A 27175-nucleotide genomic window follows, 5' to 3' on the forward strand; every position below is an offset into this window, starting at 1 on the left:
GGGTTTCGCAAAGGGGCCTCACAATAGACCAGACCTTTCTGATCTAATCCTGCAAAGGTTTGTGCAAATAAACCCCAAGCGATAATTTATAGATTTACAGACGGATTTTTACAGCGTCCCAAGAAAGAGACAGTGGAAGACTTTGGAAGTGCTCCAGGTACCATCTAATCTTTGTCTTCCAATCAAATAAAATTAGGTTCAGGCACCAAACATGCTGTTCCCAAAGTCAGATTTGAAAGCCATTACATGACAATGGTACCAAAAGCCACAAAATCAAGGAAGCATAAGTACCTGGTCAAAACATGTCAACGGGGAGGCTATTGTGACAGGAGGCCAGGTCATGGGTCTCTGGTGGTTAGGGATGGTTACCATGGAAACGCGGCTCCCCACCAATTGAAAACAGACACATGAAGGAATTGTAGTTCAAACAGGTGAGTCATTGGGGAGGCCCAATCCATTTTCCAACTCCGGTGCTCCCAATTTGGCAGTCAATGTACCATTTACAACCCAGGAAGGAGTATAAAAGTGCTCATGACAAGAAATGGTGTCTGAGTAAGAGACGGTTGGCAAAAGGGCAGAAGAGCGAGAATTGAGGGAAGGCAGAGCAGAGAGAAGGGAAAGGCCGGAGTGGGGTGAAAGAGGGGAGAACGTGCAGAGGAGAAATGAAGTAAGGTGAAATGAGAAGAGAAAGGTCAACAGAGGGAGAAGAGTGAGAACAGAAAGGTGAACACCTGGCCTGAGAAAGAAGAGAGCGAAAGAACATCTAGACAGCGTGAGAACGAATAGAGGGGGATAACAACACGTAAACGAGGGCGAGAGTGCAAGGGAGGAAAGAGGAAGTAGAGTATCTAAAGGAGCAGGAAAATAAAGGCAAGAAAACACATGGAAGGGGCATAAGAGAAAGTGAGGAGAGGATGCAAGAAATATCCTGGAGCTAGAAGAGATGACATGTGGATGGAACACCTGGAGTGGCAAAAGAGAGACAGGGAGAACAACTGGGAAAAGAACAGAGGAGGAAAAGTGAGTAGGGAAACACAGTGCTGAGATCAGTTGAAAGCAGTGTTAAGGAACTGACCGCTCCCATTAAAGCTCTTCATGGGCAATGCAGGCCAGCAAGAAGCTGGACAAAATACTACCCTCAGAACCCTCTACAATAAGAGTCTGATCGAGACAATCTAAGGCACCTGGGTGCCAGAAAGCAGTAAATCCTGTGGGATAAACTTGACAATTAAAGATCTCAGAAGACCAAGAAGGATCATAGTGACATCCAAACAAAGATTTCCGTGGCTATTTTTTTTTTTTAAAAAGTGACTGGAAACATTTCAATCATCACAGGAATTGTGACTTTTTAACCCACGCACAGTGACAGACCAGATTTGGACTAGACTGCGGCCAATAAGAGAATAGAGAAACCACATGAAACATCACTATTTTTATTTTACTTCCAAACCCTTACCACTGTTTCTTTAGTGGAGTCCACCTTTTATTTCACTCCGTACAGAGACCTCAAGAGGCCTTACTCCTTTCTTGTTTCTGCGGTGATAGAAATAAACACACAAGTAAATCAGGAAACCAGTTTTGGATATTCCGTTAATCCCTTGGCCATTACAGTACTCACCTTTCCCTCAAAGGAGGGAAAAAGGGTTTAGTCATCTGCGGAAGCAGAGCATTCTTTGAGTGGAGGACACACATTATGTGGCCAATACAGTAGTTCCCCCTTCCCTGAAAGTGGAGAACAAAGGTTCTGTGGTAGGCAACAGCATGGTATTCTGAGTAGAGGGTACACAAAATTGTTGGTTTAGTTTCTAAGCATTAACAACTGCAAGGGTGTCTGGTCCAGGTAGGAAGTCCACTACAGAGGACAAAAAGGCAACATTCTAAGAAAAATAGAGAAATTATCAGCTAATAATAGTTGAACTATTGAAAACAGACTTCCTTTAATTTCAATGTGGAAAGCAGTGTACAACAATCGATTCCACGTATGAATTGGAACAATGAGATTTTTGCACAGCACAAAAGCAAGTGACGGACAGTCAAAATTGTGCATTGTCTACTAAACACTATCTGCTATTCCTCAAAACATTTGCCTCATCAGTAATTCAAAATACGTACATGTTTAATTTTTCTGTGGCCTGCATTTTTCCTTTTCTTCACCAATCCTTTCTGCTCTATGTGACAAGGCCCAAGTTCAGGCCTTGTCAAAAGGGTGGGAGGAGAGGGGCAGCACAATCCCTACCACCCCTTCATGGTGTCTGGGCCTGGGCAGGCCCCTTCGGTGCCCCTGCTTAACTGAACAGATGGCAGCGTCCCTGCCACGAGGAGCCGGAGCCCCGGAACCGCCAAAAACATCAGCAGCACCGGGTGGAAGTGGCGTGACAACCCCCATGCCAGAGAAGACCTTGAAGAATCCCAGAACCAGAGGGAGGTTTTGCGGGACTCGATGTATCCGGCGGAGGGTTGCGCTTCGCTGCGTCGAGTGTAATCACACAGGATATCACTGGAAAAAGGAGAGCGCGGCTCCAGCTGACGGGAGCCCTAGCCCGTAAAGCAAACCACTAACCCACCAGGGACACATTTTTATGGACCAACAGCCTAATAAATCACACTAAACCAACAGGGATTGACAAATAAAGGCGTTTAAAACTGCCTCATGGAAACCTCCAGTAGCCCACCAGGGAATCTACATTAATTATAAAAAAAATGCCTCCATGCAAGTAAAGATGATCCACTATGCCACCAGGGATATTTGGCGGGAAAGGGGTTCCCTAAGGACCAATACATGGTCCAGGTTGAAATGCGGCATAGCTGCCTGGAGACAGGAGGAGTGGATTACAAGCCCTCATCAGCCCTCAAAAATCCCCCCCCCACCCGACACACCCCCTGGAACAAGGTATGCGATTCATGGGAGAGCGTGTTGTACTTATGTGGTGTGTGAATTGTTTAGTTAGAAAAGGAGGTGGTAGAGCACGTCAGAGAGACCAGAGAAGGTGAGAACGAAAGGAGTGTGGAGGCTGCTGGAGAGAGGGGGGGGGGGGGGTCTGTGGAGTGTTCGTGTGCGAGATGTGATGAATCCTGGGAGCACCCCTGTGAGGATGGGGAGATCCGCAAAACACCCTCCCTGGAAAAACGTGTCCCTGTGAAATTGACAAGATACTGAATAGAAAGGCGATAAAATGGAACTGTAACAATGTGAGAATCCTGAGTAACCATGTTCGAGACAAATAAGCATTGGGTACAAATACCCTGGGAAGAGGGTAAAATATCCCAGAAGACAAGTGCAGAGGGGAACAAATCAGAAATGGAAACATATGAATACAAAGTGAAGGCCACTAAAGTCTGTAAGAGAAAACGGCCAAGTAATCTACCCCAGGAGAGGAAGAAAGTTAATTACCAAGAAACTATACAACTTTAGAAATTATTTGTCACAGGAGTCCAAAAGGCATAGCCGCCTTGAACAAAGGATAAGAGAAAATGAGAGATCATTTTAACATTGACCAGGGAAAAGAGAGTAAACCAAAAACTCTACTCAAGGAATTACAAGATCGGGTACGGAACGCGACGAGAGACTATCTAAAAATATCCTATTAAAAGAACTTTGCTGCGAAGAAGAAACTCTTTGAGAAGGGACAGTCAGGAGAAGAGAGCCATTGGTTAGAATAGTGGTAGGGTCAGACAGAATTCGTTTTTTTGACAGCTGACTATTTTTTTGTTTGGGGAGTCACCGACAACGTACAAGTACCTTAGTTATTTATATAGGCACGGAACACCCTCATAGCAATAGGGATACATGGGCATTATTCTTATTGTTTAATAAAACATTCTCTGGAAACATCAACATCGTCTCTGCATCCTTCTGGCCCACCACAGAGAGTAAGGAGTGTGTGGAATAGTGATAGAGTAAACAATATTGTGAGTTGTAGCAGTTGGGAGTGGAGACCGTAGTAGTTGTAACGGCTGTGAAGAAAAAGACTAGAGGGAAGACGGGTAGTAGAGTGATAAGAGTAAATAACGGAGTAGTAATAATAGTAGAGGGAGAATAGTATGTGCGATAGGGAGCGGGAGAATAGAAGTGGTGGTAGGAGCAGAGAGAGATTAGAACAGAAAAATTGTAAGAGGCAAGGAAGTAGAGTGAGATAAAGGAGGGAAGAGAAGATAACAGCGGCGGAAGACGTAGCGGGGTAGTTCGAGGTAAGATCGATAGAAGAACAGGAGTAATAAGAGAAGATCACAAAGGCTGGAGGTGGAAAGGGGAGCGAGAGATCGGAACTTTTTTTGACAAGCCGTGTATCATTTTAGTTCTACTAGTCCGGGTGGGTGTAGTATTGGGCTTGCATCAGTACATCTATGCAAGCCACAGAATGTTTACTGGGTTGGAACTTTCATATGTGCTCATGGTTCTAACAATGACAGTTAGGGATGACAGGAAGGGAGAGCAACTTGAAAGGATGTATTTGATATAGCTCCCTACCTCCCTTTCTTTTCTGTGCCCTGTAACAGAATAAAGCTACTTTACATTTATACTTACCTGTGGCAGCGTGCCTCCTGTTTAACTGTTTCATTGCTTGACCCCAATACTACAGTGGGCGAGTCTCTTCAGGAAATCTTTGTTAATAGTAAAGATGCTGCACGGTCCGTGAAGCCTCTAGGTGGAAGAAGAGCACTGTGCACAGCATTTCAATGTTCCATCTAGCATCTTTCAACAGCGTTGTTGCGGCTGCATATTTCCTTTATCAGCCAGCAAGTTTCCGCAAAGAGTTTTCTTCCTTACAGCCATGTTCGAGGGGTTCAGTATTAAGAGTTTGAATAAGTGCGTGCCGCCTACTGATGAATGATATACATCGCTATTTGCATGCTTCACATCGGTATTTATTTTATTTTTTAACTATGAGCATGCTGTTTGCTGACAGTCTCATTTTAGATGGCATTTTTTGGTGCAGTCATTTTCAGTGCATGTACTGTTTTGCTCCATGTTTCAAACCACGTGTACTGCAATTTAAAAAATTACTTGATGCATGTAACTTGTTGCAGTCAACACTGATAGCTTGTTTTTTCATTTGTATCTATATTGTGCATGCTACCAAAGTTGTGTTAAGTTGTTGTATTGTATTGTTTTCATTTATAAAGCGCACTGAACCTGCAGGCATCTAGGCGCTGTTACATTACAAGGTGACATGTGGCACGTTAGTTACAAAAGTCATGTTGTTGCTGTGTTTCAAAATGTGTTCAAGTGCGGTGTGTCTGAACAGGACAGGTCACACACGGCAGAACAAGGCTGGGTTGATTCCAGCATGGTGCTCTTTAAATCCCTCTTGCACAAGGAGAGTCCCTTGGCTCGTGGCTGGCTTTATTGCATGGCAGTGGTGGGGGGATTTGCCCTGGTTGACATTAATCTCCATCCCCCAGCAGCAGCCGCCCTTTACTATCCTCCCAACCTGCTCTCCAAGCTGGAGGAGGCATCGGTTTTACTAAGCACAGCACTCCTTTTTATTAGTCTATAAATCTATCCCCCGGCGAAGCTACCTTCAGGAGCACCTCAGTGTTTATGAGGCAGCAGTAGAGTGCAAGAGCATCCCTGGTGCAGCCTGGCTGTGTGGAGAGATCCTCGTGGCACTGCGGGGAAGGTACAGCAGCCAGGAGCATGTTAATACTGCATGATGGCAATGCCAACCCATTTGCACTCACTGCATAGTTAGAACTTAAAAAGAGGAACACTGGTTTTCTTTTTTTTGAAGAACACTTTATTGGCATTTTAAGATAACAACCGTCAACAATCCCACCCAACTTTCCCCAGCCACAGAAAATTCCCCCCCGCTTCCCCCAACCATCATGATTCAACCAACATCCCCTCCATCCCCTTTTTCCCCCCACCTCCCCACCCTCCCAGGTCCCCTCTGAATCCCCTTTCGTCCATAAGGCACAGCAGTCGAAGGATCCCAACCCAAGGTCATTAGAAAGACCTCTTTTGGCTCACCAATCTCCAAACCTCCCCCCCTCGCCATCTTCCTTCAGCAGCTTTCACTTCACGGTGGGCGTAGGTCATTATCTTTTGCCAGATCATTCAGCAATTGGGACCAATGGACCGTTACCTCTCCCGCATCCTCCTTCCGCGTCAATGCCTGCAGCACAGTCAACTCCGCCTGACCCCACCTCCTTACATCCTTCCTCCATAACTGGATTGTCGGACCCGACGGGGACTTCCACTCAATCGCCATATGGCGCTTGGCCAATATCAGGAGAAACCGGGCCATCCTATTCCGTAGTTTATTAAGTTTCTCCCCCGGCAGGATCCCCCACAAGCAAACCTCTGGGGAGCGTTCCAAATTAACTTCCATTTACCCGTTTACCCCCTTGAGTACCTCCTCCCAATACTCCACTATTGTCCCACACTCTCACACCATGTGCCAAAACCCTGCCTCCTCAAACCCACATCTAGGACACCTCCCCGAATTTTCCTCGTTCATCGCTTTAAGCGCCCGAGGGGTAACATATACCCTATGTAGGATATTAATATCCGCTTCCCATTTTTCTTTCACTTTCAACTCCCTCTTTGCCTCCTTCTCCCCAAGGGCCCCATATAGTCGTGTGATACGTCTCCTCCCCTCTACTTGATCGAGTAAAACTTGGAGCACCGGGCATGACACCGGCTCTTCGAGGATCCCCTCCCATAACTCTGCTAACCTCCGAACCACCGCCCCATATGCCAGGAAGACCCCCTGCGGTAGGCTAAACTTTTCGCACCACTCCTTGCAAGTCAGAAGCCGCCCGCCTCAAACAAGTCCCCCATCTTTTCACATCCTTTCTCCCGTAACCTCCGTATCCCTACCCTTCCGATTGCCTGTCGAAGCCTCTGGTCGGCTCCCCATCGGAGGTCAGCTGCATAGCGGCCTTTGATCCCCGCCCCACCCACATACTTCCTCCATGTCTCTCATACCGCTCCAAAAACCACTGATGTCCCCACATTACCCCGCGGGTACCACAGGAGCTCCACCGGGCGCCACTCGCGCTGCCCCGCTCCCACCAACCTGTCTAGGAGTTCCACCTCCGGTTGATCCCACACCAGTACCGATTGTAATTGCGCCGCTACAAAATATTTCCCATAGTCCGGAAGGCCCAGCCCCCTGTCCGTTTTCGATCTCCGCAACGTCTGCAAGGACACGCGCCTCCTTCCTGAGCTCCAAAGCAGCTCCCTGACCTTAACATCCAGCGTTCTAAAGAACACCCTTTTTGCCACATACGTTATATTTACAAAAAAATAGAGCAGCCTCGGGAGAATGACCATTTTACATAATGCCACCCTACCCATCAACGAGAGTGGTAGATCCTTCCAAAACTGAATGGAGTCCCCTATCTTGGACAATGCCCCCCCTCCCCCGTATTGCGTACAAATGTGTCCACCATGTCATGGAACACTTGAATCCCCAAGTACCGAAAAGACTCCAGATCCCACCTTATTCCCAACTGCGGGAGTTCCTCCACTGATCGACTCCGCAACCCCCCAGCGGAAACAGGACCGATTTCTCCGGATTTATACGAAACCCTGACATGGCTCTAAAATTACGGAAGATTTCCAAAAGGTCGGGAAGATATTATACGTAGGGGATCCCCGATTATAACAAATCGTCCGCGTATAGGGATACAATGTGTCTCTGCCCATCCACCTCGATTCCAGCCTCACCCATCTCCTGCCGCAGATACGCCGCTAGTGGCTCCAGAGCCAGGGCAAACAAAATTGGGGAAGCCGAGCACCCCTGCCTAGTCCCCCTCTCTAACTCCCATGTCTCTGAAACCCAACAATTAGTTTTCACCATCGCCCGTGGTTTCGTGTATAACAAGACTAGCCATCTAAGCATACCCTCCCCAAACCCAAACTCCTGTAACACCCGAAATAACCATTTCCATTCCAACGAATCAAACGCCTTCATAGCATCAAATGACGCTAAGGCCATGTCCCGCTTTTGCAATTTCACCCGATCCATCACGTGGTGGAGTCTGGAAATATTACCCAACTTACTCCTGCCCCCTACAAACCCGCACTGGTCCAGATGTACTAGAGTCGGCGCCACCGTCGCCAATCTGGCCGCCCGAATTTTCCCCAGGATCTTCCCGTCTACATAAGCGATATGGGTCTATACGCCGAGCATTCCCTCGGATCCTTCCCCTCCTTCAGGAGTATCGTGATTATCGCCTCCTGCATCGACTCCGGGAGACACCCCCCTCGGAACGCCTCCTCATATACCTTCAGCAGCTGTGGGACCAGTAAGTCAGCAAATTCCGCGTAAAACTCCACCGGAAGCCCGTCGCCGTACCCCTCCGCATGGCACTTATTGCCCACCGTATATCCTCCTCCCCTATGGGGGTATCTAGTTCCTCCCGCCGATTCCCCCCCCAATTTCGGCAGCTGAATCATCTCCATGAGATCCTCCACTTCCATCTCCACGTATCCCTTCTCACTCGTATAGAGTTCCTTATAATATGTCACAAATGCCGCATTGATCTCCTTCTGCGACCCTACCACCCTTCCCCCACCAGACCGAACCTGCGTTATAACCTGACTCGGGGGCCTCCCTACTAATGAGCCACGCTAAAAGTTTACCCGTCTTGTCCCCTTCACCATGAAGCCGCGCATCCCGCCTACTATCATCAAAGTGGGCCAGTTCTGTCAGGGTCTTCCGGTGGAGCTCCAGCTCCTGCGCCAGGGCATCCCCCACTGCCATCCTGTCTGCCACCTCCCTATCCAAACCCGCTATCCGAGATTCCATCTGTTTAAATATTTCTGAGAGGCGCTTCCTCGTCCCGACTACCATCGCTAAACATTTCTCCCTAATGGTCGCTTTAAAGGCATCCCAGAGTATCCCCCTATTTTCCACCGTGCCCTCATTCAGTTCAAAATACAGCCCGATCTCCTCTCTGAGCTCCGCCACAAAGGCCCCATCCCGCAGCGTCTCCATCCTCAGCCGCCATAACCGCTGCGGCGGGGCCTCCCTGGGTTCACATAACGTTGTCACCAAAGGGGAGTGGTCCGAAAGAACACGTCCCAAGTAGGTGGTCTCCCCAAAGTAATGACAGTGTTCCCTTCCAACCACCATATAGTCTAGGCGCGAGTAAGAGCCGTACACTCCCGAATAATAAGAAAATCCCCTCTCCTCTCCATGCTTCTCCCTCCAGAGCTCTACCAGATCCAGTTCTCGCATGACCTCCCGCAGTGACACCGCCATGTACTTCTTCATCCGCCCCACAGCCCCTTGCCCGTCCAGCCGCTCACCTAGATGGCAATTAAAGTCCCCCCCATAGTATCATTTCCCCCCTATAAGCCCCCATCATACGTCACACGGAGGGGAAATACTCCTCGTCATCCACATTAGGCGCGTACGAATTGACCAGACATAGCTCTCTGTTCCTCCATGTCCCTTGCGCCAAGACCGTTCCACCCCCCTCATCCACTACCACCCGCTCCAACCTCAACGGTACCCCCGTGCCACCCAGATAAGGACTCCCCTCGCTTGAGTAGAGTATTTAGTGTCCCGCACCCGACCCCCCCCATTGCCTCTCCAGCCTCCCCAGGAGTTCCCCATTCGCATGCGTCTCCTGTAACAGAGCCACCGGTATTCCCTGTCTCTAAGTATTCCCCTACCTTCCTCTGTTTTTGGTAACTCCCTAACCCACGCACATTCCATGTCCCAATCTTCAGACCCCCCATCCTACACCTTGCAGTTCCTCAAGATTTTCCCCCTTCCTCCCCAGCCCACCTCCCTCTCCTTGACCCAATCCAGCTTCCCAACGCCTTCCCCACCGCAACTGCTGTGCCTTGCCCCCCTTCCCACCCTTGTGGTACCCCCACTCCAGACACTGCCCCCCAACCTGGTGCCTCCAAACCCTCCCTCCCCTCCCCACCCCTCTCCCCCCCCCCTACAACCAATGTATCCTCCCCCAACTTTCCCCCTACTCCTTCCCCCCTCCTAAACTGTAGACCCAATGACCAACACTCCCCGTCTTCCTCCATCCCGTGGACCAGTGGTCAATGGTGTCATGCCAAGTAGGGACGATACTACCCGCCCCGTGCAGCTCATCAGTCGATACCCCTCCTTACCACCCGGGGCCCCCACCCTTGCTAGAGGGCCCATATCCACTGGGGCCTCCACCGATAACAATATTTCCGGCATCAACCACTCCCTCCCAACTCCTGATCCATCCCCCTCTTAGGACTCCCCTTCCGAACCTCCTCCCGTCAATGCGCCTCCTCCAACCAATCCCAGGCCTCCTTCGGAGAAGTAAAGAACCGTGACCTTCCCCCAGACAGCACTTTCAACTTAGCCGGAAAAAACATCATATATTTCACAACGAGCTCCCTCAAGCGACTGCGGACTGCATCAAAGGACCTCCTCTGTCGTTGCACCTCAAGCGTAAATTCCGGGAAAATCCGCAACTTCGCTCCTCCGATCTCGTAATAGCCGCGCCTGCGGGATCCTGCAGGATAGCATCCCGATCTCGAAAGTTCATAATTTTAGCAATCAGCACCCGCGGCGGAGCGCCCCGGGGGGGGTGGCCTTCCCGGGACCCTATGCGCCCTTTCCACAGTGAAGAAGTTCGACAAACCTTTAATCCCCAATACCTTCAATATCAAGTTCTCCACAAATAGTTAGGCGCTAGGTCCTTCCTCCTTCTCCGGGACCCCAACCAGGCGGATATTACCCCGCCTAGAGCGCCCTTCGGCGGCCTCCGCTCTGACTTCCGATTGCCGGGTCGCCCCCACCTGACCCGCCACCTGGTTTTTCAACTTCTGGACCTCATCTTCCACCATGCTGACTCTTTGTTCCACCTCCGTTACTCGCTCAGATACCTTGCATAGGTCCGCCGGCACCAGAGAGACATCAACCCCCACCTCCTTGATGCTCTCCTGAAGAGTGTCTCTGAAGAATGTCTCTCGAGAGTGCCTCCATCAACGCATCCAGGGTCACCTCGCTTCTGTCCTCCCCCGCCAGGGTCTCCTGTCGATCTGCGCCCTCTTGCGGAGCCTAAGGACGCTGTGCGGTGGCATTTCTATCCATTCGCTGCTGGCTCTTGCCCATTATGGTAACCCTGCCTTCTCCCACCTCCAGGCGCGGGGTCCACGTTGTACCTGCCGCCCGCTTGTCCGGCCACTATCCCCCAGCAGTGCCCCTCCAGCCGGCCTTCCAGTACCTCACACCCCCACCTCTGCTCACAGCACACTTTTCTTAAGAGACTGTTATTGCAGTCCCCTCAGGCTTGGCCCTTTTGCTTATTTTTGAGGTTCCGTCCCTCAAACATTCTTGCAGCGCTTGAGACAACTACACCCAAAGGGTCAGTCACCTTCAACCAACTCCCTGAAAAAGACAGTCATCAAGAATCTCTTTAAATACCCAGAACATAGCAGTGATACCCACTTGGGGATGGGGGGGGTATAAGCCCACAAAGCATGGTTTGCAGGCCACCACCCTAAAAATTAGCTTTGAACATATACAAATTCAAACTCTGTGGAAACTACCTGCAGTGCTACGTAAAATCCCATCTTGAAAATGATACATTCCAAGTGTGCTACATGACAGGATGCACCATGTTTTTGCTGTTTCCTTGTGGTACATGTCTACCCCAAATCTGTGTTGTGCAGGCAACAGAAGATTCCATATGTCGCACTTCCCCAAGTTCTCACAACAGCTACCAAGTTAAGTGTTCTTCTCTCACATGAGGCCAGCACACACTTCCCAAATTGAGCACTATTAAGTGGGGTAATAATAACATTGGTCAGTACATCGCAAGCAGGAATAATTCCACAAAGTGCGGTGTAACAACTTGCAGTGTTATTAAGGGTAAATGACAGAACAACTATGCAATGTGTTTCAGCTAACAGTGCAATGGGCACTTTATATGTGGTAGTCTTTGCGTGTGATCAATATCTGTTTATTTTTGTCTATAACATATTTCATGTGTCGCCGTGTTTTTCCAGTAAAAAATAAAATGTGCTGATTAGCTTCGATATCAAAAAAATCTAAGCAGCATTAGTCGTCACGGTTATGAAAATGAAAGAAGGCAGCACCAGTAATGTTTTGTCAGAAGGGGGCCATGTTTTTCAGTAAAAAGAAAAAAGTGCCATCCAGTTTGTGGGTGGAGTGCAATTCTCTAAGGTCAAGTAGATAAACTAAGTTACTCGACCTGCAGGTCTAGCAGGTTTTTAAAGATTTTTCAAGGCCTGCACCCAGTGAAGAGGGAGTCAGGTGAGACTGTGTGTGCAAGGAGAGTAAGTAGCACTAAGCGGAAGAAGGCACCATCCCTATCGCCACAGAACACTAAGCAGTATAGGCCAGGGGAAGACAAAGGCCCGAGGGAGTCAATCAGCATCAAATTAGGGAAACCGCCATCAGCCTTAGAACATCAGACAGCTAGGGGCCACCTACAAACAACCATTTAAGGACGCCTGGGTTAGGGAGGTGGATAGAAGGCCGGGGAAGTAATGGCGAGAAAGGGATGGCCCTAGCGCAAACATCCCCCAAGAACCCAGTAGACCCTAAAGACCATTTTTAAGAACCCTCAACCGCGTATTCGTTGTACAAATCACCAATAAACACAATTGGACTGCCCGACAGCATTGGAGTGGTTATTTGTGGTGAGCCGCCCATCACATCTACGAAACGGCAATGGAGCCATTTGCGCCCAACAAACACATAGATCACTACTTAATAGAATGGATGAGCCATGATAAACATTTGTTTTTTCACCCAGTAAACTCTGAATTTAATGTCCACCTGTACATATGGAAGAAACTTTTATGACATGCTTATGTAACTATTCTTTATGTAGCATTCAATAAGTTACATTCCTAAAGTCATAGGAGCTGATTGACAAATACACAACTCAAATTTACTCCTAGATGGTAGAGTCAAATGGCCTGCATGGTAGCTACTGGGTCCTGAATCTCTGTATGCGATTACCATGTAATGTAGGGAGGCAGCTGAAGGGCAGTACCGTCACACACATCTACATTCAGACATACATGCACCAGCGGTCATACTAGCACGCGCACATCCACTTTCAGTCCAGCACTTGCATACAGTCATGCATGCACAAATAGCTTCAATAGACATTACCTGTGGTGCACAACCTGGCGTTTTTATCCTTGCTGGCACATGCACCAAGCAAGGCCCAGGAGGTTGGCTGCCCACGGACACAGATCGATGTAGGGCATTGCCACGATCATTTAACCATGGATGCACGGTGGACCGGCTCCCGTGCATTCGGAGTGTATGCCAAACTCAGGGGTCTCCACGACAACGCTGTGCTGCCAGCCTCATTTTCAGAGAGGGAACAGCATTTTTAAAACCCTCTCTCCCTCGGCTGAGCGCATTTTAATGTGCTCAGCCAGTTCCCTGCTTGTAGTGTCCCGACTTCTCCTTTGTGAATTCCAGCCTTACATTTGGTCTTTTCCTGTTTGCCTCAACTAGTCTGCCCTTTTCATCTATTCCTGCCTGATGTCCTCCTATTCCCTCCTCTCATGCCACCCTGCTAGCACTCGGATCTTGCCCCTTCCTTGTCCTGAATCCTTTGCTGCTTCCCATTGGTACTAGTTTCTTTCCACATCCTTATTGTGGGATGTCTTCTGCCGCTTCAGTTGGATTCCTGCTACGCCCTGTCCTTGCATCACGGTAATCAGGGGAGGCAACCACATGGTGTGGGATGTTGGTCTGGTATCACCAGGTAGCCATATTCTTGGGGCTGGCGTACCGGCTTCCTGTGTCGCCAGCTCACTTCTGGAACAGCCCCAAAAAACATGACGGACAGAAGATGTGAAACAGGTATGCTGTCAAAGCGAGACGAGGTCATTGAAAAGTACTACGGTTGGATATGGGGTTGGGAGATGCCAGGTGTAAGGGTTCAGAAGGAGACTGAAACAAACACGGCATGATTGGGGTTAAATACTTCAAGTAAAAGGAAAGAGAAAAAAACAACTATCCCTATATGGGGGTGGTACTTCTCTTCTTCAACTAAAGAAATAAACTGACTGTCGAGAGTGTCCGTCAAAACAAAAGTGTCCACCGTCCTGTGCCAAGAAAACTTTACTCCTATCCCTTACACTATAAACTATAAGAGAAAGCATCCGTGTTCGTGTCCCATGAGAATGACTCCCCTCTCCTAGGTCTGGTAGTCCATGGCTTGTCAAAACCAGTTTTGACAGACATGTATCTCAGACTTTATCCGGGGGAATGGCTCCTTTCCCCTGATGGTAAAGTTCTCAACACAACCTTTACTCTCCTTATGGACGATCCAGAAGAATGCCTCCCTTCTCCCGGTATTTGGTTTCACATAGCCCGGGGGAATGGCTCCCATCCCAGACCTCTGGACTTTCCTATTAGTCCGGTTTACCAAGAGAATGGCTCCATCCTCCTAGTGTCAGTTACAACCAGGGGGAATGAAGTCTCCCTTCCCCTTATCTTTTTCTTTAACTTCACTCTTCTAAGCTTTTGGAGGGCTCCACTGCCCTTGCTACTCTCCTTCTTTGGTCTGCCTTTCTTGGTACACTTCCCTGCCAAGAAATGCAATGAGAAAGAGGACTTGTGTTGCCTTCTTATTTTGGGTTCCAGACCCTGGATTCTCTTTTTCTTTGCTCTGGCCAACTTGCCCCTTCTCCTGCCAAGTACTGCCACGAAGAAGATAACTCGTAGGGGAGGGTGTCTAACCCTCTGTTGGTTGTCAGTGGGCTTCGCTCTACACATGTCATGAAGCACTCTCCCTCTCAGATTCTCTTTCTCTTGGTGAGGGTATCTAGCCCTCCTTTGGTTATCAGTTGGCTCCTCTCCGCCACTGTTGTGAAGGACTCTCCCTCCCTGGGTCTCTTTAATATGCTCAGGGTCTTCGCCCCTTCTCTGCAGGTTAGCAGAATTTATTCTGCCACGGTGACGAGGAAGAGGGAATTTGTATGCCTCCTGCCCCTGCCCCCCAAACACAGAGGCTGTGGGACAACTGCTCTCACCCTCTTATTGAGCAGCTCAGAGTCCCCTACAGATCTCCCGTACCACCCCTTACCCTGTCTGGAGTCTCGGCACATCACTGGGGCTCCCTGGGACGGTGGGCATTCAATTCTGCAAAATCTAGCTTCCTCTTCGGCTCCGTGACGGCGTTCCCGACTGTGTTCCTTACTCCTTTCGGCAGCGCCAAGCAAAGGTCTGCTTCTGTAAAACCTCCCACCATAAGACGCAGCCGACCGCCAGCAACATTGGAGCGCTCTCCCTCCGGATGGGTAACGCAGATTCAAATCTCCTCTGTTCGCTGATCAGCAACCTTGTGCAACTGCCCATGACCATCTCCCTGTGTTTAGTCCATTGTCGATCTTTATACAATGTTGCCAGCAGTCCCTAGGCTCATTAGTCCTGTTTCTTTTGTGTGCCAAATCTTCATTTCTCCACGGGGACCGCTGGTCCCAGCATTTAGATTACATCGGCTCCTGTGGCTCTTCTTCGTCCCAGTACTTTCAAGGATCTCAAGATATTCAGCCTTAGCACAGTACATAGGTCTACTGTTTACATACAAGGTAGAAGAGGAAAAAGGAGCTGGAGTATGTGACGGTGAGATGTGATCATAAGAGCTGTACCCTAGATGATATGATAGGATATGGCATTTATAACGCGCCTATGCACAAGTGTTTCAAGGCGCGACGAGGCAAGGGGGGAGAAACAAAGGGAGGACAGACAACGATTCTACTAGGCCAGGTGTCATTCAGATTGCGCAAGTGCATGGGAGGGGGGGGGAGAGGAAAAGTGCGCGGGGTAAGGGAGAGGGGAAAGTGCAGTACATGGGAAAGTGGAATAAATAAGATAAATAAAACAAAACAGCCAGCTAGTGGCAAGTGCAAGGAAGTGCAGACATAAGTGCTGGTAGGGGGACTGTAGTGATACAGAAAACGGTCCCCAGGTGCAGGGGTTGCCAGGGAGGCAGTGCAGGAGGGCAATTGACGGGGCCTGGGCCAGAGATCAGAAAGGGTGGCCAGGTAACCAGTGCAATTTCAGTCAGGAATTTAGCAGGGGAGGAGAGAAAGCAGAAGCAAAGAGAAAGGTTTTGAGGTGCTTCCGGAACCGGAGATGGTTCTCCTCGTGTTTCAGGGAGGCAGAAAGGCTGTTCCAGAGAGGCCCCTGCCAAAGAGAGTGATCTGCCACCAACTTGTTGCTTGGAGAAGCGACTAACCCTGAGGGAGTTGGAGTCAGATGAGCGAAGAGCCCAAGAAGGAAGGTATTTAGGAAGAGAGAGAAGTAATGCGGCCCCCAGAAGGCCTTGTCGATAATGCAGAGGGTTTTGAACTTAATCCTTGCAGCCACTGGGAGCCAGTGCAGAAATTTCAGTCCTGGAGAGATACGATCCCTGGGCTTGAGGCCAAGGACAAGTCTTGCAGTCCTGTCCTTATCCCCAGAGGGAAGAGTCCCTCCCCGCGAGATCCTCCCGCATTATACCATCCACACGAGGACTATTGGGTAGCGGCCTCACCTCCCTAACCTTACGGGAAGGGGATCCTGCTCTGGGGAGAAGTAACAACGCCCAGTGCTTCGTATCACAAAGCTCTCCTATGCCAGCAATGAGAAAGTGCAAAATGAAGTGCAGTTTGTTCCTACATATCGGGAGTCTGAGCCTTACATGTCATTGTGCCAGCAGGCATGCATGCTGAGTAATGGCAGGCCTCCGCATGGGGCTTAGAACCTGCATCAAAAGTGCAGAGAAAGGAATAGTTTTGTTGGAGGACCATCCATGAGTGGAGTAGCAGGGGGAGAACTTCAACTATTTTTGGTTCCCCACACCCAGAAGCCCGATCCATCCCTCTAGACAAACTCGCCCTCTGCACTTCATCCACACGCAGGCCCCATTCTTCCCTTCAGACCCACATGCAACCAACCTTCCCTCTAGGCTCACATGGCACACCATTCCATTTACACCTAGATGCCCCATTGCTCCCTCCAAACCTACATGCCCCATCCCTCCGTTCACACCCAGATGCCCCACTCTTCCCTCCAAACTAATGCACAGGTGCTCCAGCCTGCCCTCAACATGCAAAGCAAATGACCCCAGCCCGAAATGCCTAATCCCTCGCTCCAGAGAGGTGCTCCAGATTCACAGGCCCCCCCATCTCTCCAGATATTGATGTCCCCATCCCTCGATTAACATGCAGATGTCCCAATCCTTCTCTCTAGACCTACATGCGCCATCCCTCCATTCACGCAGATGCCCCAGGCATAGATGCTCCCATCTACACCCAGTTGCTCAATCCCACCCAGATGCCCATTCCCACTTCTCAGACTTGCATGCTGGATTCTTCCCCACATTGTCCATCCATACCCAGATGCCCCATCCCTTCATTCCAACCCAGATTCCCATCCCTCCTTTCCCTTTAAAACACATACTGCACATTCACATGTCACCAATCACCCTGCAGGCCCCAAGTGCCAAATCCGTCCCTTCAAGCCCAGCCACCACCGTCCCTGCCTCCAGACATGTATGCCGCAACCCTCCATGCCACCATTCACAAGCAGATACATCAGTCCTACATTCCCCCATTCACACTCAGATGCCCCATCTCTCCTTCCAAACACACGTTCCAGATTCAAATGCCACCATCCCTCCCTTCGAACCCATACAAAGACGCCAACATACGTCCCTCCAAAATTACACCAAGGTGAGCCATCCCCTCTCCAGATCCACACCCAAATGCTTCACCTTTACCTCCACTCACACACAGATGGCGCCATCTGCCGTCTCTACACCCACACCCGGATTACCCGATCCCTTCCTCGACACCCACTTGCTCTCACCCCTCCCATAGACCAACATCCTTCTCTCCAGACATACATACCCCATCCCTCCATTCACACCCAGACGCCCCATCCTTCCCACCAGAGTGCTCCAGCCCTCACTCTGATTCAAATTCGACATTATTCCCCGACACGTCCCCATTATATGCCCCGTCCCTCCGTTCAAGATCCACAATGCCCCTCCCGATCCAGATTCCACCAAGATGCCCCATCCTCCCTCCACACAGTAAGATGACCCATTCTGCAATCCAGACCCACACCAATATACCCCCATCCATCCCTCCAGACACAGACCAATGTGCCCGAGCCCTCACCCCAGACACACACCAAGATTCCCCCTCCCTCTGATCCAGACCCAACTAAGATGCCCCATCCCTTCAGACCCATACTATGATGCCTCCCCTCCCTCCACACACCCAGATGCTCCCATGCCACTCTTCAGACCCCACTAAAATGGCACGATCCTCCAATCCAGACCCCAAGATGCCCCCATTCTTCCTCTAGACCCATAACATGGTGTCTCCATCCCTCACCAGACACGCAAAAATTCGCCCCATCCTAGACCATAAAATGCCCTACTTAATCCATTCAAGACCCAACCAAGTTTCCCCCTCCCTCCGATCCAGACCCCAAGATGGCCCATCTCTCCCTCTAGACCCATAACATGATGTCCCCACCCCTTGAGACCCGCACCATCCCTCCATTCCAGACCCCACCATCACATACCTCCTTCTAGACCACCGTTACCACGGTTTTCCCCATCCCTCCCGCCACACCCCATTCTGCCCTACACTCACCCGCCACCCTTCATACCCACACCAAGATGCACAATCTCTCGATCTAGACCCATACCATGATGCCCCTCCACACACCCAGATGCCCCCACCCTGCCCTCACGACCCACACCAAGATGCCTCACCATCCCAGAGCCCACCAAGATGCCCTGTCCCTTGGATCCAGACCCAACCTAGATGCCCCACCCCTCTCCACACAACAAGAAGCCCCATGCCACACTTCATACCCACACCATGATGCGTCCCATTCCAGATCCCACCATACCACCCTCCAGACCCAGACTGTGATTCTGCATCCCTCCCTCCACACACCATCCTGCCCTCCACTCAGGCCTAGGTGACCCACCCCTCCATTCTGGACCCACACCAATGGGCCCATATCCCTCCATTCCAGACACCACGATGCCACCAACCCTCCAAGGCAGTCCTCACCAAGATGCCCCCATCCCTCCCGCTAGATCCATACCATGTTACCCCATCCTCCCTCTGGAACACCAAAATGCCCCATCCCACACTCCAGACCCACAGATGCCCCCATCCCACCCACACCAAGATGCGCCATCCCACCCTCCCGACTCACACACAGATGCCCCATGCCACCCTCCAGATCAACACACAGATGCCCCTTCATCTGATGCAAATCCCATCAATGTGCCCACATCCCTCCTGCTAGATCCACACCAATGTGCCCCTTTCCCTCCCTCCAGACCCCACCAAGATGCCCCATCCCTCCATTTCCGACACCAAGATGCCACCAAGCCAGACCCCACCAAGATGCCCCCATTACTCTGTCTAGATCCATACAGTGATGCCCCATCCTCCCTCTGGCACTCCAAGATGCCCCCATCCTCCCTCCAGAAGTCCCATCGCACCCTCCAGACCCAACATGCAGATGACCCATGCCACCCTCCAGACCAACAGGTGCCCCATACCTGTTCCACACTGACATCAATTTTCCCCCATCCATCCATTGCAGACCCCACCAATATGCCATAATCTCTCCCCCACATAGCAAGATGACCCATCCCTCCCTCCAGACCCACACCAATGGGCCCCCATCCCTCCCCCCAGACCAACACCAATGTGCCCCATCCCTCCCTCCAAACCCACACCAATGTGCCCTATCCCTCCCCCCAGACCTACATCAGCGTGCCCTTATCCCTCCAGACCCCACCAAGATGCCCCCTTCCCTCCCTCTAGACTAGACCAATACCATAATGGCCGATCCTCCCTCCAACATAGCAAGATGCCCCAGCCTGCCTGTAGACCCACACCAACATGCCCATGTGCCTCTGCCGAACCACACGCAGATAGCCCCAGCCGATCCGCTCTAAAACCACCCATCCCAAACACACAGTAAATTCCCCCATTACCTCCCTTTGATCAGTTAAACACCACCCTGCATCGTTCCTTTTCTTAGTCCTCCATACATTTCACGTTGAACAGATGAACATGATTTTTAAAGTAAATGTAATGTTCCGCTCCCCCTCGTATCCATCTGGTGTCTTGAAGGAACTTGCCCGGTATACCGAAGAAAATTGCCACCTTAATCTCAGCCAGCAAAGAGTACCAAGATTCCTGCTGTTCTTGCAGCCAGAGCCTTCTCGGTTCCCGCTCAGAAAAATCACGACGAGGGACACGACGAGCCAGCCAAGAGTACGCATGTTCAGGTTGCTTTTCGCTTCCCCATTTCCATCTGGTGTCTTGTAGGAACTTTCTTGGTATCTCGAATAAAAGGCCCAACTGAATCTCAGCCAACCAAGAGCTGCTTTCCCCTCCGCCATCTCGTGTCTGGCAGGAACTTCAAAATACCCATCTTGATCTCAGCCCGCCAAGAGTACGCACATTCGGTTGCAATGCAGACGATGCGAAGCCTTCCCAGTTCCTGCTCATGAAAATCAGAGGGAACGTGTCCAGTCACGTGAAGCAGAGTAGGCGGGACGTTGCTATGGTATGTTTCTCGGATGGGAACTAGCCACTACCCAAGAGCTAGTGCAAGACGTACATTGTATTAGACGTAAGTAACGTGTAAGTCACCTGATGAGGCCACGTTGCAAGGGCCGTTCTTCTAATGGGAACTGGTCCGTATCTTTACGGTACCGGAGCAGAGGAATAACTGCAGAAGGTAAAGGCACCGGCTCCCATACAGTGTCACATATTGGTCAACCGTAGCAGCCTAATTACGTTCATGCATCTTTTGCGATAACCTTTAGCCAGAAAGTTCAATAGGGGGAGGGATAACGGAGAGATACGGCAGAGAGGCTAGGCAGCTTGTCATGGAAACGGAGATGGAGAATCACGCAGAGAGGTGTGTAAAGAAGTGAACAATACCAGAGCCAGCAATAGAGATAGGTAATAAAGTCGGGTGGTCCGATAGCTACACACCCACGCGTCGCCTTTCCAGGCGTTGGCTTTCATATAACAAACGATTGTGTCAATCCAATTGGTGAATCAAAGCAAGACCGTACCCCCTTTTCTCAGTATGTGTTTGGTCGTTAAAGGAAATCCACGATTGACAAAGTTGTTTCTGGCAGAGTAGCCTGGATACCCTACCCATCGAGACAACGAGATATAACATATAGCGGGAACACAGCAGGGCACCAGAAAGGGAAGATCCTACAAAGACGGGCATTATAGAAGTGGAAATAAAATATCGAACCGTTAGAGTGATCATATAGATTGGGCGAGTGCAGATGCCACCTATCCATGTTGAAGATGGGACACGGCGGTTTTAGCATAACATTATGACATGAAATGTTTTTTTACCATCTCCCACCTCATACTCCATCTTTCTAATGCAAATCAACGGGAGATGACCATTCATCCACTTTTTGCAACATTTCCCAAGTGCTGACCTGTATAAAAAGAATACCAAAACAAGAGCAAGAGGTGCAAGAGCAGGGGGGATTAAAGAGGTCGGATCAGTGCGAGTGATGAGCAGAGTTGGATCTCCGAGAGAGGAACCATAGAGAGCTGGATTGGCCAATAGAGGGATCGAAGGTAGCATATGGAGTGGCCATCCTGTTGACAGATGAGCACAGAGGAGAGCCACCGTGTACGTTAGAAATCGGATAGTGGTGGTTATGGAGAGAGCTAGAAAGAGAAAGCGATGGTGAACTTCTATTCATAAAGAGAGTCGAAATCGAGCCCAGCCCATAGATCACAGACAGAGGTACAATCCAGACAGCATTCTCTGAGGTAGTAGAACTAAAGAGAGAGCGAGACCGGACCATATAAGGAAACCACATTAAGCGTCAATAGCAAGTGGGACTAAAGGGAGGAACTGCTCTACATAGAGAATGGCCACGGAGAGGGGGTCGTAGCCTAAAGAAGAACCAGAAAGCGGGAGCAGCTGCAGAAGGGGGAATAGCGAGTGGCCACTACTGCTATTATTATTTTTTATATGATCCGCACTGGATGTTCTGTTCTGTCTCTCATTAATTTTAACCCCGCGCATTGTGACGAGCACACATGTAAAGTCTGCGAACTCTTCGTAGCCTCTCCTGTAATGTTTACGTTGCATCGGTAAAATTGTTACTACATTGTGAGCGCAGCTGAATTGGCAGGCATGCGTGATATTCATTTTTTAAAAGATCACCACACCAGCAATTTACATTGTATATTGTTAATTGTAATGTAACTTTGTTCGTCCCCATTTTGGGTAGAAAAGAAAGGCGAAAAAGCAATTGCTGCTAATGGAATGTTTACAAATGGCCCAAGACATGTTCGTTTCTTATTTTGTACCGTTATATATAATGCATGGGAACCGGGTCAAGCTGTATGACAGATATTGTTCACCTTATTTTTCAAGCCTGGATGCATTTTGTTTTGTAGTTGCAATCGCAAATAAAACTTTTCTAAATTATAAATCCTGATACCTCTTAATTGTGGAGGGTTGCGTAGCTGTGCGCGTATTCAGACGAGGCATGATCTTTATTTGGTTGATGGGTTATAGGATAGCACCGACACCACTATGCATTAATACGCGGGTGTCCGTTTTTTCTAATTACATATTTACCCTTTTCCCTCTTGTTACCAGTAAAGGTTTGGTGGTGCAGTGCATCAACACATGTGACTAGAACAGTTTCCTTTAATTTCGTCATATATGTAAAAGAAATCGTACCAATATTGTACATGCATTTATGTTTTTCTATAATTCTATCACATTTCGGCTGGAGTGCTTTTGTTTTTCTTCCCACTGTTTTTCTTTTAGCACCAGGATATAACACAATTGCTTGTATCCTTCTAACACTTTACTACAAATCAGCTATATTAAGCTGTACGATTTGAATCATGTCCCTTTGTTTAGAATAATTAATTGTTCTTATACGTCCACGGCGTATATTCACCCTTTTCTTCTCGGACATACAGGAGGAGGAAGCACTCGCCTAATGGAATTGGAGTGCAGGTACAGAAACGGCCAGGAAGTGTTAGGTAGCGCACATCTGTGTCACGCTCAGAAGGCATTGTAGTAGTTGTATTATCTTCATGCAGTAAAGCACACTTTGATCTTTGCTGTGCAGGCGGCTTCTTATATTAACATGTTTTTACTTTATATCCGCTATTTTTTTTGTATTGTATTGTAATGCTCAGTGTATGCCTGACCCAATTTATTTATTTATTTTTATTGTATTGGTCATTTGTAAGGCGCCTACTTTATGATTTTATTTGATGTATTTTTTTTTCCTTGTATGGCCTCTTCAAGAACAGAAGCGTGTCTGGGCTCTGCCTCCCCACTGTCTCAACGCCGGCTCATATAATTTGACTTCACCATCCCACGACAACATTCACAAAAGCTCTTTCTTCTGACGTTGGATTGGCTTCTTGAAAACCCAATGACCCCCTTACATTCCCTTATGAGGGCACATCAATGCACACTATTGCAGCAAATGTACTGCTGTCATGCAGGAGGCAAGCACATCTGCATGACAGCCCCCGCATAGGGTACAACACTCTGTCAAACCAGCTTCAGAGCTGTTTGAAAGCTCAACAACTCATAACGTTTATGAAAAAGCAATACTTATATCCTTGGCAAATTATATCCCTCCAATAATGACAGAATCCTTAGTGAAACCTCACACACCTTTGAACAAAAACTAAAGCGTAGAGAGTTTGCCTCAACCAGAACATGGAATGGGTATCTGTTAAATTTGTGGTCTACAGTAAACAAATTGAATATAGGGCCGGGAGGATACCTTGGCGACAACACAGAGCAACACAGGTTTGAATCCCGATCCCCAGTATTTAGCGTGTTATAAAAGATTAATCAATTATGGTCTAATAATAGGAACGTGGACTTACTGCATCTAACACTGACCTGGTTTATTCTCGTAGGTCTCCCCACGCCCCACTGCATCACTCAATATGTAGAACTGGTAGTGGACTAGCCTTTTTTTGTAAAAAATCTTTTGCAGAAACACTAATGGCTCAGAACTTGTAGACATTCATCTTTTTATATGCTAAATGCAATATGTCGCTAAAATACACAGACAATCTAATTGTACTGTGCAGACCTCCAGACTGAACATGTAGCGTGACAGAAGAAGCCAGTTACTTCGATCTCAATCTCCATTGTGTATTATATTTGATTTGAATTTCTCTTCATAACATGGGACACATTTAAAAACAAAACCTGTTTTGTTTTGTACACTGTTGGTAAACCTAAATGGTGTGTATCTTGGACAGATCATTTAAAAACCCATGCAAATAAGGAGGCGCACGGTGGACAGAGTTTTTACCTCCAACATCTCTCTTACAGTGGAACCGCTACAGGAATTCCACTGGACAGACCACCTTGGCATGCACATTACCCACTACCCACAACTATAAATACGATTTTCAAAACGAGAGGGTTGCTTCCTCACTGCGCATTTGGTCAAAAGAAAGTGTACCAATGCATATGTTGCATAAATGTCATTGTTTGCGGACGCAGCCTGACACGTGGTTCGAGCTGTAAGAAAAAGCTCTTCCTCTGAGGCTGAAAGCAACATAGAACACATTGTTCAAACAAATATGCAATATAATACAATCCAATCAAAACCAAGAATGCACAAGTAATGGGTTGTAAGCCATTAATTATGACGTACCAGATGTGATTTAGACGATACAAAATATCAATTAAAAATAACACACATAAGTCCAGTCCGCAACAGGAGTGTGTTATCAATCACAATGGTTAATACAACATAACCAGAAGGGAGACCGATTGTCCGTCGGAAAGGTGGGGCTACGGAGCCTTTGGATATATATATTAATGAATGTCTGATGCCTGTGGTGGTGCATATACCCACATATATTCTGGATTCTAAGCATGTATTGCAGATTTTTCAAGAACTAACCACAGAACGACATAATTTGCTAGTAACACTGGATGTCAAAGTATACTACTTCATTCAATCATGTACGGGCAATTGACAGTGTCAATTATATTTACAGAGATAATTCCTCATCATACTATGTGCACATTGAGATGCTGAAAGAATTACTGTTCCACTGTAGATGGAAAAGGAAGGGAAAAGGATTGAAAGGATGGAAAGGATAAAGCAGATGGAACCGATAGACCGGATGGAATGGATGGAGTGGATATATCTCTGTATATCTCTAGATCTCCTTTTTATGCTATGTATATGCTATGTACCTGTATCCCCACGTTATCTGTATCACATGTTTACCCTATCCATCCTGTCACTTTATATACGTATGCCGCTATTTATCGCCCCTGTCCTGCTCTTGTGCTTGGTCGCAGGCGCTTCACTGATAACCACCATATCACACTACTATGCTTACTCTCTCCTATACACCATCATTCAACTAGAACACAGCTATGCTATGACACATTCGGCCTAGCTGTCCTCGTACTAACATGACCCCATGAACATTTCAAGATCCTAATTAAAAGACAGCTAGCTGAGCACATACCGGCTAGCTTAGGCGTCTCCTCAGGCCTAACGCAGCCAAAACTCAGTCTAGGGGTCCATCCTCCAGACTGAACACATCCAACTGATTTCCTCAGCACCACACCTACCTCTAAGAAGCAGCTATCATGCAACAACCACACCAGCTGCACACATATCCGGTGCGCCCACGCACTATACAACATTCTCTTTGTATACTGACTTGAACTGCGGTTCCCGAGGGCGTTCAACCTAACAGCGCTTTGAGGTCATACCAATGATACATAAGGCGCTATATAAATGCCAATTAACATAACATATGAACACAATTTAAATGATTGATTTGATAATGTACCATCATTTGTACATAAGGATAAAATAACTTTATGAAATATCCATCCATTGTATAAATACAATAAGCAAACACGAAAAAATAAAGGGAATAATAGCCAATCATTGTGTGCAGCAGTTCATAAGTAGATTCAAAGTAAAGGATATTGGAATGGTCATCATAAACACGGAAGAAAAAAGAGAAAAAATAAAACTCCAGTTAGAAGGCTCCTAGGGTGGTTCAACATGTGCCATCGTAACAGATGCACGGAAGCTATAATACAATATATTATGCCAAAGGTTTTACCTTTTAGGTCCTTTTCAATCACCTCTGGCACTACAAGGTAGGGAAAGATTAAAAGAATATATGCAGTCAGATTGGTCTGCGGGCCTGAAAGATATAATGGCGATCTACGTGGCAATGGAGTATGGAAGCCACTTACCAGTGAAAGTGATTAATAACTTACATTTTTCAATCTCAATTCAAGGCTCCACTGTAAATAAGAAAAGATCTATTTAGCCACGATTCAATCTGGGTGGTTAAATATAGGTTGTCAACCATTAGTTAGATAGTAAAAATAATTGTGTCTCCACATACCTATATATTGCGCAATTGTGATAGTCCCATTAGTTCTGACTGCAATAGTTTGTAATTGTTACAATTCAAAAATCATCCGATCCCATGAATGGCGTTCCCAGTCAGGACACATTGCCCAATACTGGAGCAAAAGGGGGAAGAAAAGAAAGATTTTTAAACATACCACATGATGCAAACTGTTTAGATCCACAGATTTAGTACCAATTTTACAATGTCCTTATTTTGGAAAACTGCCTGAAAAACGAGTAGCGGCACAGCATGTTGAATAGATGTTCTAAACACCTACCAAGCAGGTTTTCAACCAAAAACGATCACAGAACTTGTGATTAGGTCAGTAATGTAGGACAGCAGGAGGATGACAGATGATGTCATGGACGCCCTGACGTTACTAGATCTATCAGAACATTTTGATACCATGGACCACGCCATTCTCCTGGAATCACTCAAACATATGGCATTACTAAGATAGTGTTCTGGTGGATAAAATCTTACTTGGGTGAGTGGTAACAATCCGTTGTGCTGGGAGACTTTCACTTTAAAATCTTGAAACTACAATGCTGAGTTCCTCAGCGCTGAGCCCACATGCAACTACTTTTCATTGTGTACCTGAAACCCACCACCAAGGTTTTGCACTCATTTGGACGGCAGATTTACAAGTGCGCAGATGTCATGAAACTTGTGGTGAGGTTAGATAGTTACGTAAAAGATGAGTTAATCTTACCAAATGCATTACCTCTGCCAAACACTGGATGTAAGCAG

At 48.1% G+C, this 27175-nt stretch overlaps 1 protein-coding gene across 3 annotated transcripts in view; it reads left to right on the forward strand.

The window, feature by feature from the left end:
* Nucleotides 1–20600: 20600 nt before the first annotated feature.
* Nucleotides 20601–27175, forward strand: part of LOC138527531 (uncharacterized) — a 1006733-nt gene continuing 1000158 nt past the window's right edge. For 2 of the 3 annotated variants that reach the window (XM_069638780.1, XM_069638792.1), the window contains exon 1: nt 20623–20720. The gene's annotated coding sequence lies outside the window, so the exon portion shown is untranslated. Of the gene's footprint in view, nt 20721–27175 lie in introns of all 3 variants that reach the window. The other variant, XM_069638786.1, reaches the window with a different exon arrangement.

The sequence above is a fragment of the Ambystoma mexicanum genome, chromosome 1q, assembly GCF_040938575.1.
Source record: "Ambystoma mexicanum isolate Mex_15411 chromosome 1q, UKY_AmexF1_1, whole genome shotgun sequence".
NCBI lineage: Eukaryota > Metazoa > Chordata > Amphibia > Caudata > Ambystomatidae > Ambystoma > Ambystoma mexicanum.